The sequence below is a fragment of the Panthera pardus genome, unplaced genomic scaffold (genome assembly GCF_024362965.1).
Source record: "Panthera pardus isolate Hobbes unplaced genomic scaffold, ASM2436296v1 HiC_scaffold_17, whole genome shotgun sequence".
NCBI lineage: Eukaryota > Metazoa > Chordata > Mammalia > Carnivora > Felidae > Panthera > Panthera pardus.
In genome coordinates, this window is record NW_026526732.1 from 78,500,670 (window position 1) to 78,511,955 (window position 11,286).

General features: G+C 36.0%; 1 pseudogene; it reads right to left on the reverse strand.

The window, feature by feature from the left end:
• Positions 1 to 4,664: 4,664 nt before the first annotated feature.
• On the reverse strand, positions 4,665 to 5,927 carry LOC128777680 (heterogeneous nuclear ribonucleoprotein A1-like; annotated as a pseudogene).
• Between the last annotated feature and the right edge of the window lie 5,359 nt (positions 5,928 to 11,286).

Sequence of the window (11,286 nt, forward strand, 5' to 3'; positions counted from 1 at the left end):
TTAGGTCTATTTGCTCATGTGTTAAAGGGGTTGTAGAGAATAAAGGGAGCAATACTACATATTGATACTGTCTCCACAACATTAATTCTGCCTATTCCTAGGTGTCCTGCCATATGCCCTTGGAAGTGATGCTGAGTCGGCCATCAATTTGAGGAATGGAAATCTTGTTTCTCTGTCAGTATTATGGCTTTCAATAACCTCTTCCCAAACTAATCTGCATATGGTTCTCCTTCCTTTAACTACAGATATTGGTTCAAGTGATTCAATTCAGGCCACATAGATATAGGTGGAAATTTTCTGGAAGCTGTGGGTGAAAAAAAAATGGCAGTGGACAGATTTCTCTTTGCATTTTTCTTCCACATGTTGGGGTACACAAGTGTGAAACCTGGAAGTGTTGCAGCCATTTTGCCACCATGAAGTGTCAACTTTATGCTAACATTGACACTATGGGGCAAGCAGAGAAACAAAGAGAAATTGTGTCTTTAGTGTCATCATTTGAGTCACAAAAATCAAACCAACCCCAAAGACTGTCCTAATTTCTACACTTTTAAAGTGTGCTTAAAGACTTTCATTTGCTTTTTTTTTTTTTTGCTTTTGCTCTTACTATTGTTTTTGCTATTGTTTTCCTACTTTCAACAGGGAGAGGAGTAACTGCTAAAAAGGGATGTCTGCACCAAGATGTACTTTACTTATTTTCCAAATTTTGGAAGGCAATGTGTTTCATTTTGCATTCTGAAAAAAAAAGTGTTTTTTTTTTTTGGTTCTGTTTTATTTTAATACTGTCCTTATTGTGTGTTCTCCCATGTCCTCTCTCTACTTTGCCCCATCTTGTTTGCTGCCCTAGAAGACTCACCTTTTTGGAACATATTAGGTGTACCTGGGTGGTGCCTGGGTGGCTCAGTCAGTTAAGCATCTGACTCTTGATTTCGGCTCAGGTCATGATCTCACGGTTAATGAGTTTGAGCACTGTATGGGGCTCTGCACTGACAGTGCAGATCCTGCTTGGGATTCTTTGTCTCTCTCTCTCTCTGCCCCTCCTGCACACTATCTCTCTCAAAATAAATAAATAAACTTAAAAAAAAATTCACCCACATTCCCTGGCTTCTGTTGGGTTTAGAAAGGCCAGCAGGAGATTAAAGGAAGGGAGAAGGTCAGGGTATTTTTTGCTCTGGGCTTCCCCCACTAAGCATTTGCAGTGAGCTGAACGTGTCCTTCCACTGAAGACCACGGAGGAGTCTACAAAACTATCTGCTTCAGAGACCCAAGAACTCTGTGCTTCCCTTGTTCCCTTGTCCTAGGAGTGGTAAAAACTTAGATGCTATTATGCTGTATTACTGGGCTTCTTCTGTTCTACAAACTTGATATATTTGCAAATGAATCCCATGTGAGTGTGCCTCAAATTATCTCTTTGAGTATATCATCTGGTTCTCATTGGAGTCCTGACTGATATGTGATTCAAATCCGATAACATAGTATTAACAGAACTATTCTGTGGTCTGTCTGTTCTACCCAAGTCCATAACATTAGAGTGGAGGTCTTTTTGGTAAAATTCTTTGTGTGACATAATCAAGTTCTCTTTCATTAAAGAGAGAAGCTGTTATGATGCATTTCAAACTACCACCAGATTAGGTTGATTTTGTCTTTTCATCAAATTTGATGGTCCTCCTCAGCTGTGCTCATATTGAATATATGCCAAAAATTGGCCATTATAGCTACTCAATAAGCATTCGATAATAACGGAACATATTTTCAGGGCTACACATTATGTGAACAACTATGTCATTGTGGAGAAAATCCTGGGATATAAGCCGCTTTGTATCAAGGCTTGCAAAGATGTGAAAAGAATTATCTCATGCTATGAGGATTTCAATAATGGCTTTAAATTATAGCAAGTTGGTACAGTCCTGGTCCTAATGCAGTAGGAATAGAAGACCCAAAACTGCATTCCACCTTCTAAATAGAGCAATTACTTTCAGTCCCCTGAGGCTGTTGGTACATGAGCTCTAAACAACCTGATTTTGCATGCACATAACTTAATGTGGCAGTCCAGAAATTATAGAAATGCCTAATTCCACTATGGCTTATCAGGGTGTGAGTGATCAGGGGGGATTCGTTTTAAATGCTTGTTTTTTAGACTTAAAATGACCATTAATCGCTACCGATCTGAATGGACATCCTAAATCCACATTACTTTTCTTTATACTATAAACTTCCTTGGTAAAACATTTCTTTTGTCTATCTTGTGAATAATTACAAACACAATCAAATCTTTCTGTTTCTCATTTGACAGCTTATGTATGTGTACACACATGGATTTCGTGTTATGAGAACTGCGATTATCACTTGTCCAAAATTTTCTAACTCGGATGATTAATAAGGCACTTGAGATGTGATTTCATTTAGGTTTTACTAAGCATGACAGTGTAACTGTGATTCTTATCCAAAGTATTTCTTCTTCTCTAAACTGGAAATAAAGCAAAATAATAAAAAGAGTAAGAGTATTTGATGACAAAGTTGTGATAGGGGTAGGAAAGAAGAAAGAAAACTGGTAAAGTTCCACAATTCTTCTAATCTGAACTATTAGAGGAAATTTGAGGAGGAAAAGGTTTAGGAATAAAGTACTCTATTATCCTTAATATTTGAAAATCTTTACTACTGTCACTGCAATAATTAGGCCCATTTTTGTTCCTCATACCCCTTCTACCTCTAATTTATTTCTCCAAGGATTCAGAAACTAAGGAAGGGAGATCAAATGGCAAGAATTTCCATGAGGAGATCAAAACAATGGTGACTGGTCTGGTCCCTTCTGTGTGCAGTTACAGCCAGATTATTTTCTAGAGGAATTGAATTTTCCTTAAATATCAATGATAAACTGACTCAAGTGTGGGTTTGAGCTCAGTAAATATTAATTCAAAATTCTCATAAGCCATTTTAAAATTACTTAATTTATCACTTTTTTACAAATCAAATGGAGACTAGGAAGAAGTTATTTTTAAAATTCTACATATGATGTATTTCAACCCATTTTAAAATAAATTAAGCTTCATGTCATTAAATGATTTAGTCATTTAATCCATAATAATGTAGTCTATATATATAAAGTATATAAATTAAATTAGTATCTTACATTCTACATCAAAGCTATTCATCTAATAGTGTAAAATATTTTATAACACCTAATGGTATAAAATATTTTACATATGCTGCCAAAAGCTATTTTAATAAAAATTTTTTAATATGCATTATATACTAATTTAGGTATATTTATAAATATTTTTACTTTTATATAATGAAAGCTAATCAAATACAGTTATTATTTTTAAGAACTTACTATGTGTGCTTTTTCTCTATTAGTACTGAGATGGTATTTAGGCCCAAGAAAACATCAGTGATTGACATTTTTCATAGTTTAAATTAAAATTCCCTCTGTTAAGTGCAATCCCCCCCCCCAAATAAAAGAAAATATTTGTCAAACCTAACTTTATAAACCTTTAATAAATCTCTTACTAAATCTCTTTAAACACATCTAGAAATCAAACACTTAGAGATAACATGTAATAGCACTTTGCTGAATAATGTCTTTTTTAAAAAGTCTGGGTAAGGATTTTAAGAGCTTCAGTATAATAATTAAAGTAATTATATGCATGAATTAAAATGTACTAGTATTCACAAATATAATATGTTGAAATGTTAATTTACTGATTTAAACTAACTGAATCTACTTTCAATTGTTAGCCATTTTAGCAGCCTGTAAAAGCTTAAAAAGCAATTTTAATAAAAAAGTATCACTATTTGTTATTTAATTCACAAAATTTTCAAAGATTGAAATATTGTGCGCTTCATTTATTGTGTGGAAAGGGTAGAAGAAACGCTTTTCTCTGTTTTGAATCTCTAAAGTTTATGTTCAGCCTGCAATCGTGGAGTCTTTATTTAAAAATCTAAAAATTTAAAAATGCATGATCATGAGTAAATAAATAGATACAATTAGCTGGTACAAATTGGTAAAGATAATAATTTATGATATATTCAATGAATCATAGAAAGTTTTTATTTTTCCCTGATCTATAATTTTATCTGATACCATAATTCAATTCTGATACATTGCATAGGATGTACCAACAATCATGTTGATAAACAAATAATCTCCAGGACTTCCTTGGGTGACCTTTTTGATGGTAAAAGTCACAACACATTAACTGACACTTCCAACTACACCAAGGTTTGTGGAGACAGTGGCTTCTGTGCCCAAGCGGGTTGCAAATAAATTTCAAATGAAACCTGGCATGACCCTGAAGGAATTCTAACCTTACACTGTTGTGATAGTTTACCAAGATGGCTTCAGAGTAGAGTAACTTTACACAGCACATTAAAAAAAAAGTGTATATAGGGGCGCCTGGGTGGCTTGGTCGGTTAAGCGTCCGACTTCGGCTCAGGTCATGATCTCAGGGTCCGTGAGTTCGAGCCCCGCGTCGGGCTCTATGCTGACAGCTCAGAGCCTGGAGCCTGTTTCAGATTCTGTGTCTCCCTCTCTCTCTGCCCCTCCCTTGTTCATGCTCTGTCTCTCTCTGTCTCAAAAATAAAAAAAAATTAAAAAAATGTTTAAAAAAATTAAAAAAAATAAAAAAATAAAAAAAGTGTACACACACACACAGTTAGCAATCAACAGCATGGGTGGGTGCAAAAAAAAAATTCTACATTAAAACCTTTGTTGGAATGTTCTACACTTCCCACAGAATAGGAAATAAAATAACCTTTTATACAATGAATCACAGTGACACTCCTCGAGTTTTTTGCCCATACACATTGTCCAAAACATGTCTTCTTTGTAGCAGCTAGGCCCTGGCAGCACTGTGCTTGGCTGAGTTCACAAATCTGTTGTAACCTGTAGCTTCCCTGTCACTTTTCTGGCTCTTCTTTCCTGCTAAGCTTTGTTTCCTGGCAGTAATTAAAACCTTCTGCTACTGCCATAGCTATTGCTGCTGCTGGAACTGCCATAGCCACCTTGGTTTCGTGGTTTGGCAAAATATTGGCCTCCACCACCACAGGGACCAGAGCTTCTCCCTCCAAAATTTCCTCCTTTCAATGGGTCCCAAATTTGAAGTTTGATTGTTGTCATTACCAAAATTATTATGGCTTCTGCCACCTCCAAAGTTGCTTCCATCATTACCAAATCCATTATGGTCATCCCTACTGCCACCAAAGCCACCTTGTCCACCGAAACTGAAGTTTCCTCCATGACCAAAGTTGTCATTCACATCAAAAACACCTCCATGACCCATCATCAAAGTTTCTAGAACCACTTTGACCTCTTCAGCTGGATGAAGCACTGGCCATATCTTGCTTAGATACAGCTCTCCTTACTTCACTGTTGCAGCCATTCACAGTATGGTATTTTTGAATGACAGCCTTGTCTATGGAGTCACGGTCATCAAATGTTACAAAAGCAAAGCCTCTATTTTTGATGCTGCCTCAGTCAGTCATGATTTCAATCACTTCAATTTTCTCATATTGTTCAAAATCATCTCTTAGATGTTCTTCAGTGTCTTCTCTAATGCCACCAACAAAAGTCTTTTTCACAGTTAAGTGGGCACCAGGTCTTTGAGAATCTTCTCTCGAGACAGCCCTCTTTGGTTCTACAACTCTTCCACCCACCTTCTGTGGCCTTGCATTCATGGCTGCATCCATCTCCACCGCAGTGGCACGCATCACAAACCCAAAGGCTCTGAGCCGCTTGCTGTTTGGATCTCTCATTTTACCACATCATCCATAAGACTTCCCCATTGCTCAAAATGGCCCCCCCAGACTCTCATTCATTGTTTCAAAGTTCAAACCTCCAATGAAGAACTTCGGCAACTGTTCAGACTCTTTAGGAGACTCTGACTTAGTCATGACAGCAGTGGGAGGAGACACTTTAACAATGCTTACTCTGCAGCGTCCGTGGGCAGAAAGCGAATCGTAGAAAGTTATTAAAGTGAACTTCAAGACTATGATGATGGAACGTCTGATGCCAAGATTCTAATGGGTCAGATATTGGTGTTGATAGTGTTTAAAACTTTGAAAGCCAAATTTGAGCATTTTGAGAAAAGAAAGACTTTGAAAGTTTGCAACATAGGCTGTACGGCAACATATTCCTAAAAAGTCTGAAAAATCTATATAATTCACTTATTCACTTTCCTCCAAATATCTGCTAAATACAAACATTTCCTCTTCAATATTTCAACATGTGCTAAAATCACCTGTGGCTATAAAACTCTTTACTGCATAAGCCTTCCAAGCTTGGACATTATCTAATTTAGAATATCATTCTTTATCTTTGCCTTCCTGAAATTGTGATTCATTGTCTATTTGTCAGCACTCTGCAAATTAAACGGAATAAGCTAAATCATTCAGTTTCTACATTTTCTTCCAGCCTAACAATTTTCAATTTCTTTCAACACATTTCATGTGGTACTTTTTTGAGTCCCTCGATCTTCCAGCTATCTGTTTCTGGAAAAGATCGTCATATCAACTTTCGTGTTACAATATGTTACCCCAAACTGCAGGTATGACCTGACCTGACAAGAATAAGATCATCATTTTTTATGAAAAACATTTCATTATGTAAAACAAACATTAGTGTAGGCTGCAGTGGCATGTTTACTAGGCACTGAGGGACAAGAAATATAGTGTGAACGTTACCAATTATTTCTAAAAAGTAGAGTGACACAAAATATGAACTAATAATATGAACTAATCAGATAAAGCAGAGCTCCTCTCGTTTTTTTCTTCTTTAAGATTTTATTTTTTAGAGCAGTTTTAGGTTCACGGTAAAATTGAGAGGAAGGTACAGAGATTTCTCATATGCCCACCCACATACATGCACAGTCTCCCCCATTATCAACATCCCCCAGCAGAGTACATTTGTTACAACCGATGAGCCTACACTGACACATCATAATCATCCAAAGCTCATAGTTTACATGGGGTTCATTCTTTTTTTGTTCTTTACTGTCTTTTTAAATTTATTTTTGAGAGAGAGAGAGACAGACAGACAGAACATGAGTAGGGGAGAGGCAGAGAGAGGGATACACAGAATCTGAAGCAGGCTCCAGGCTCTGAGCTGTCAGCACAGAGCCCAAAGTGGGGCTGGAAACCATGAACCATGAGATCATGACCTTAGCTGAAGTCAGACACTTAACTGACTGAACCACCCAGGCGCCCCTCATTGGCTTCCTTCTTAATGTTGTATATCCTAGGGGTTTAGACAAATGCATTATGACACGCACTCAGTCATAATTTCTTTTATGTGTACATATATTTTGTCTATTATAAACTACTAATAATACTAAAAATTTTATTTCTTTTAAAAATATTCTTGTTGAATATTAACTTTCACTCAAGTATATAATTGAGGGGTTCCTGGGTGTCTCAGTCAGTTGAGTCTCCCACTCTTGATTTTGGCTCAGATCATGATCTCACAGTTCGTGGAATCCAGCCCCCCATTGGGCTTTGCTCTAACAGAGTGGAGCCTGCTTGGGATTCTCTCTTTCTCTCTCTCTCTCTGCTTCCCCTCCCCACCCCCGTTTGTGTGCACATATGTGCACACACACTCTCTCTCTTTCAAAATGAATAAACGCTTTTAAAAAAGAATATAATAATGGAAATATCACTTTCATATTCAATAAAATATTTGATCCTTTTAACACATTGTTGGAAAGATAGGAAGGACATTGTCTTTGACCAAGAAAGAAATTTTTGTTAATAAATGTGAGGATACTGATTTCAAGTCTTAGACCTCCAAACCACATTGCCTTCCCAGAAGGGCCATTAACTACAAAGGCTTTACTTCTCTTGAGTGGTCAGTTTATTTGAAATAAAACCAACATCACCATATTTGCATGCCATAGGGTCACCATATTTCCTTTTAGAATTTCTTCTCAGTTCATCAGTTAATCTGAGGTCACAAGATATTACCTTCCTATTAGATATATCATTTTAGATATATACCTATTTTAGGTATATCATTAGATATCATTTTTAGATATCTATTAGAGCATACCTATTAGATATATCATTAGATATCATTTTTTAGGAAAAAATTTAAGTTCTCTGAATAAGAAATGTATTTGGATGCAAAACTGTATGAAAGTGAAGTTTATTTGTTTTGTTTGTTTTAAAATGTGTACTTTTTATTCCCAACTATCAAAAGCCAAAGATGTTTGGTATTTTTTCTTCCTCCTATCTCTGCCATAAATGCCACTTTCCTATACGAGAAGAGGAAGAGAATATATTTAGAAGTGTCTCTGTGTATCCTTTGTTTTATATTCAAGTTGCCTTGAGAACTCATCTATTAGGTCTGCTATTAGAATCACAAGTCTGAAAAGACACAATTGTGTTCAATATTAGGATTAACCTTGCACTAATACTAGGCTGGAAATCAAAAATGTTCTCTAGTAATCATATAGTTTTTTAATTTCATCACTTTTGCAAAACCCCTTTCTACCTTGTGATTCCAAATGTGAAAGGTCAAGATGGGCCATATCCTCCCACCAGTGATGATGCTTTTGCTACATCTTCATTGAGTACTTCGAACCTTTAGCAAACATTTGACAAGATTAAAACACAAGATTTTTCCTTTGATCTTTCATACATGTTCAAGCCAATGTGAGCTCTGATTTTGTTCAGAGTTATTTCCTCACTTTATTCAAAACTCTTCAATGATTCACGTATCCCACAAAACAAACTCAGAATTCCTTAGTCTCACATGTGAAGTTTTGACTATCAGTACAGAAACTGCTTTCTCATTTTTATTTCCAACCACAAGAGCCCTATTCATTGGGCACACTGAATCGCGCTCCATTTTCCAAACATACTTTCCACTTTGCTATCTTTGAGCCTTTGTTTGTGTCATTCCTTCTATGAGGGATGGAATTCCCTCCCTCTTCTCTTCCAGTCAATATCCTACCTTGACCTTGCTTGGAATGCTACCATGGATCTTGAAGTGTGTGTTGATGTTTGAGAATTTGGGAAATATGTCACTTGGAGAAAGTCTGAGTTTTTGACTTGTATTGCCGGCTGGCAACAAGGGTGCATTTCCTAACTTGCCAACAAGATAGTTTAGACTGAATTTTTTTTCATTTTAAAAATGACACAGTTTCATCTGAAAGAAGGGCTCAATAGAAGTGGAAAATAATGGGGAAATATTGTTTTATTTTAAGCATAATTTGTCACTCTCACATCATCCCATCTTTAATACTTTGCTGGATTGATTAGCAGGTGAAATCACAAATTTGTTGAAACATTCCACTTTCCTTCTGGAAAATCCAGTTCTGTGAGTAGTTTCAGCAAGTATTTACAATTCCCACTGGAACGTGGAGACAATCCTTCTTTAATGTTGCCACTCATCATCATCAACTTCATATTAATGAACAACATTTTTACCATGGATATCATTTCATTTTCATTTTAATGAAATTAAAATGAACTTTACAATTTAATTTTAATTCAACAAATTGAACTTTACAAATAAAGTCTGCATTAAAAATGAGCCATCTAATGAACTGAATAGAAGACCAGATGCCTGGAGGCCCTTAAGTCACCAGAGTATTGGAATCAAGATGCATTTCATGGGGCACATATTTACCACATGTTACTGTAAAGTCCATTGAGTATTGAAAGCAACAAATTTTGTGTGGTTTTACTTAGTGCTCATATCACACTGATTGATGGTCTAAAAACAATCTTTGGACTTGGTTTACTAATACCAAATACAAGCTTTGGACTTGGTTTACTAATACCAAATTATTATTATAAATTCTGTTGACTTTATGAATGGTTTAACAACCATTCATTTTGTAGAATAATCAATCAGGTGTTTAGGGCTATAAAGTATAAATAAATTCCCAAATGATGTAGAGAGTGAGCTAGATTTGTAACAAACAAAAATGCCTTCTAACACATGATTGTTCTATTTATGTAGTACATTTGTGTCATTTATTAGGGTCAAAGCAGTTTATTATGGTTTACAAATCTTCAGAAACCATGAATGGTATGAGTGTTGACATGCGAAAGCTTGGATGCATTCTAGCATTGTGTATATTTAAGTGTGATTACTATTTAACCGCACTGTAAAAATAATGCAAATGCCTTGCAATCTCCTTTCCCCTTTTTGCTTAAAATATTTCATATTTCAAAGCCTACCTTTTTAATTCTTTTTTTAAATTTTTTTAATGTTTATTTATTTTTGAGACAGAGAGAGACAGAGCATGAACGGGGGAGGGGCAGAGCGAGAGGGAGACACAGAATCAGAAGCATGCTCCAGGCTCTGAGCCATCAGCCCAGAGCCTGACGTGGGGCTCGAACTCACAGACCATGAGATCGTGACCTGAGCTGAAGTCGGACGCTTAACCGACTGAGCCACCCAGGCGCCCCTTTAATTCTTAACTACTAGCACATACTTGTTTCAACAAGGCCTAGCATATTCTTGCAATTTAACAATTAAACTTTCAGTGGTGTCAACCTTTTGTCTTATTGCTTTTTTTGTCCTATTCATTACATCTTTTGTTTGTTTTATAGAGCATTTTTTAATTGTGTGCTTTTTAATAACTTTTTTAACAGTAATATACAAAACCTTTAATAAGTGATAAGGTAAGAGCCTTAACCAGTCACTCTGTATTCATTAACTAGTCCCCAGAAGCCATAGCTATTCCAATCATTGCCATTAAAAGCCAATATAGTTGACCAGGTATGTTCTGGTTGCATATCATCTATATCACCCATGTTCTGAAGTGGATGCTCTATTTGTATTTGGGTGTCTAGAAACACAATGACAATAGAATAAGTCCCCTAATGTCTCTCAAAGAATATAAACTTTTTTTTTTTTTTTTGGAACCAAAGTGTAAAGGAATCACTTGGTGATTTATTGTCTACTTCTCATTCATTTATTAATTCAGATGGATTTTCAGGCTCAACTGCATTATAAAGATAGCATGTATAATTTGGAAGACATCATTTTCCATTTTCCATCAGCTTGTGCCCTGTTTATAGTCTTCCATTGTCTGGCCTATGAAAGTACTGTCATATGATGACTCAGAGTACGTGGATGGAACTGGAGGGTATTATGCTAAGTGAAATTAGTCAGTCAGAGAAAGACAAAAATCATGACTTCACTCATATGAGGACTTTAAGAGAAAAAACAGACAAACATAAGGGAAAGGAAACAAAAATAGTATAAAAACAGGGAAGGGGACAAAACATAAGAGACTCATAAACACGGAGAACAAACTGAGGGTTGCTGGAGGGGTTGTG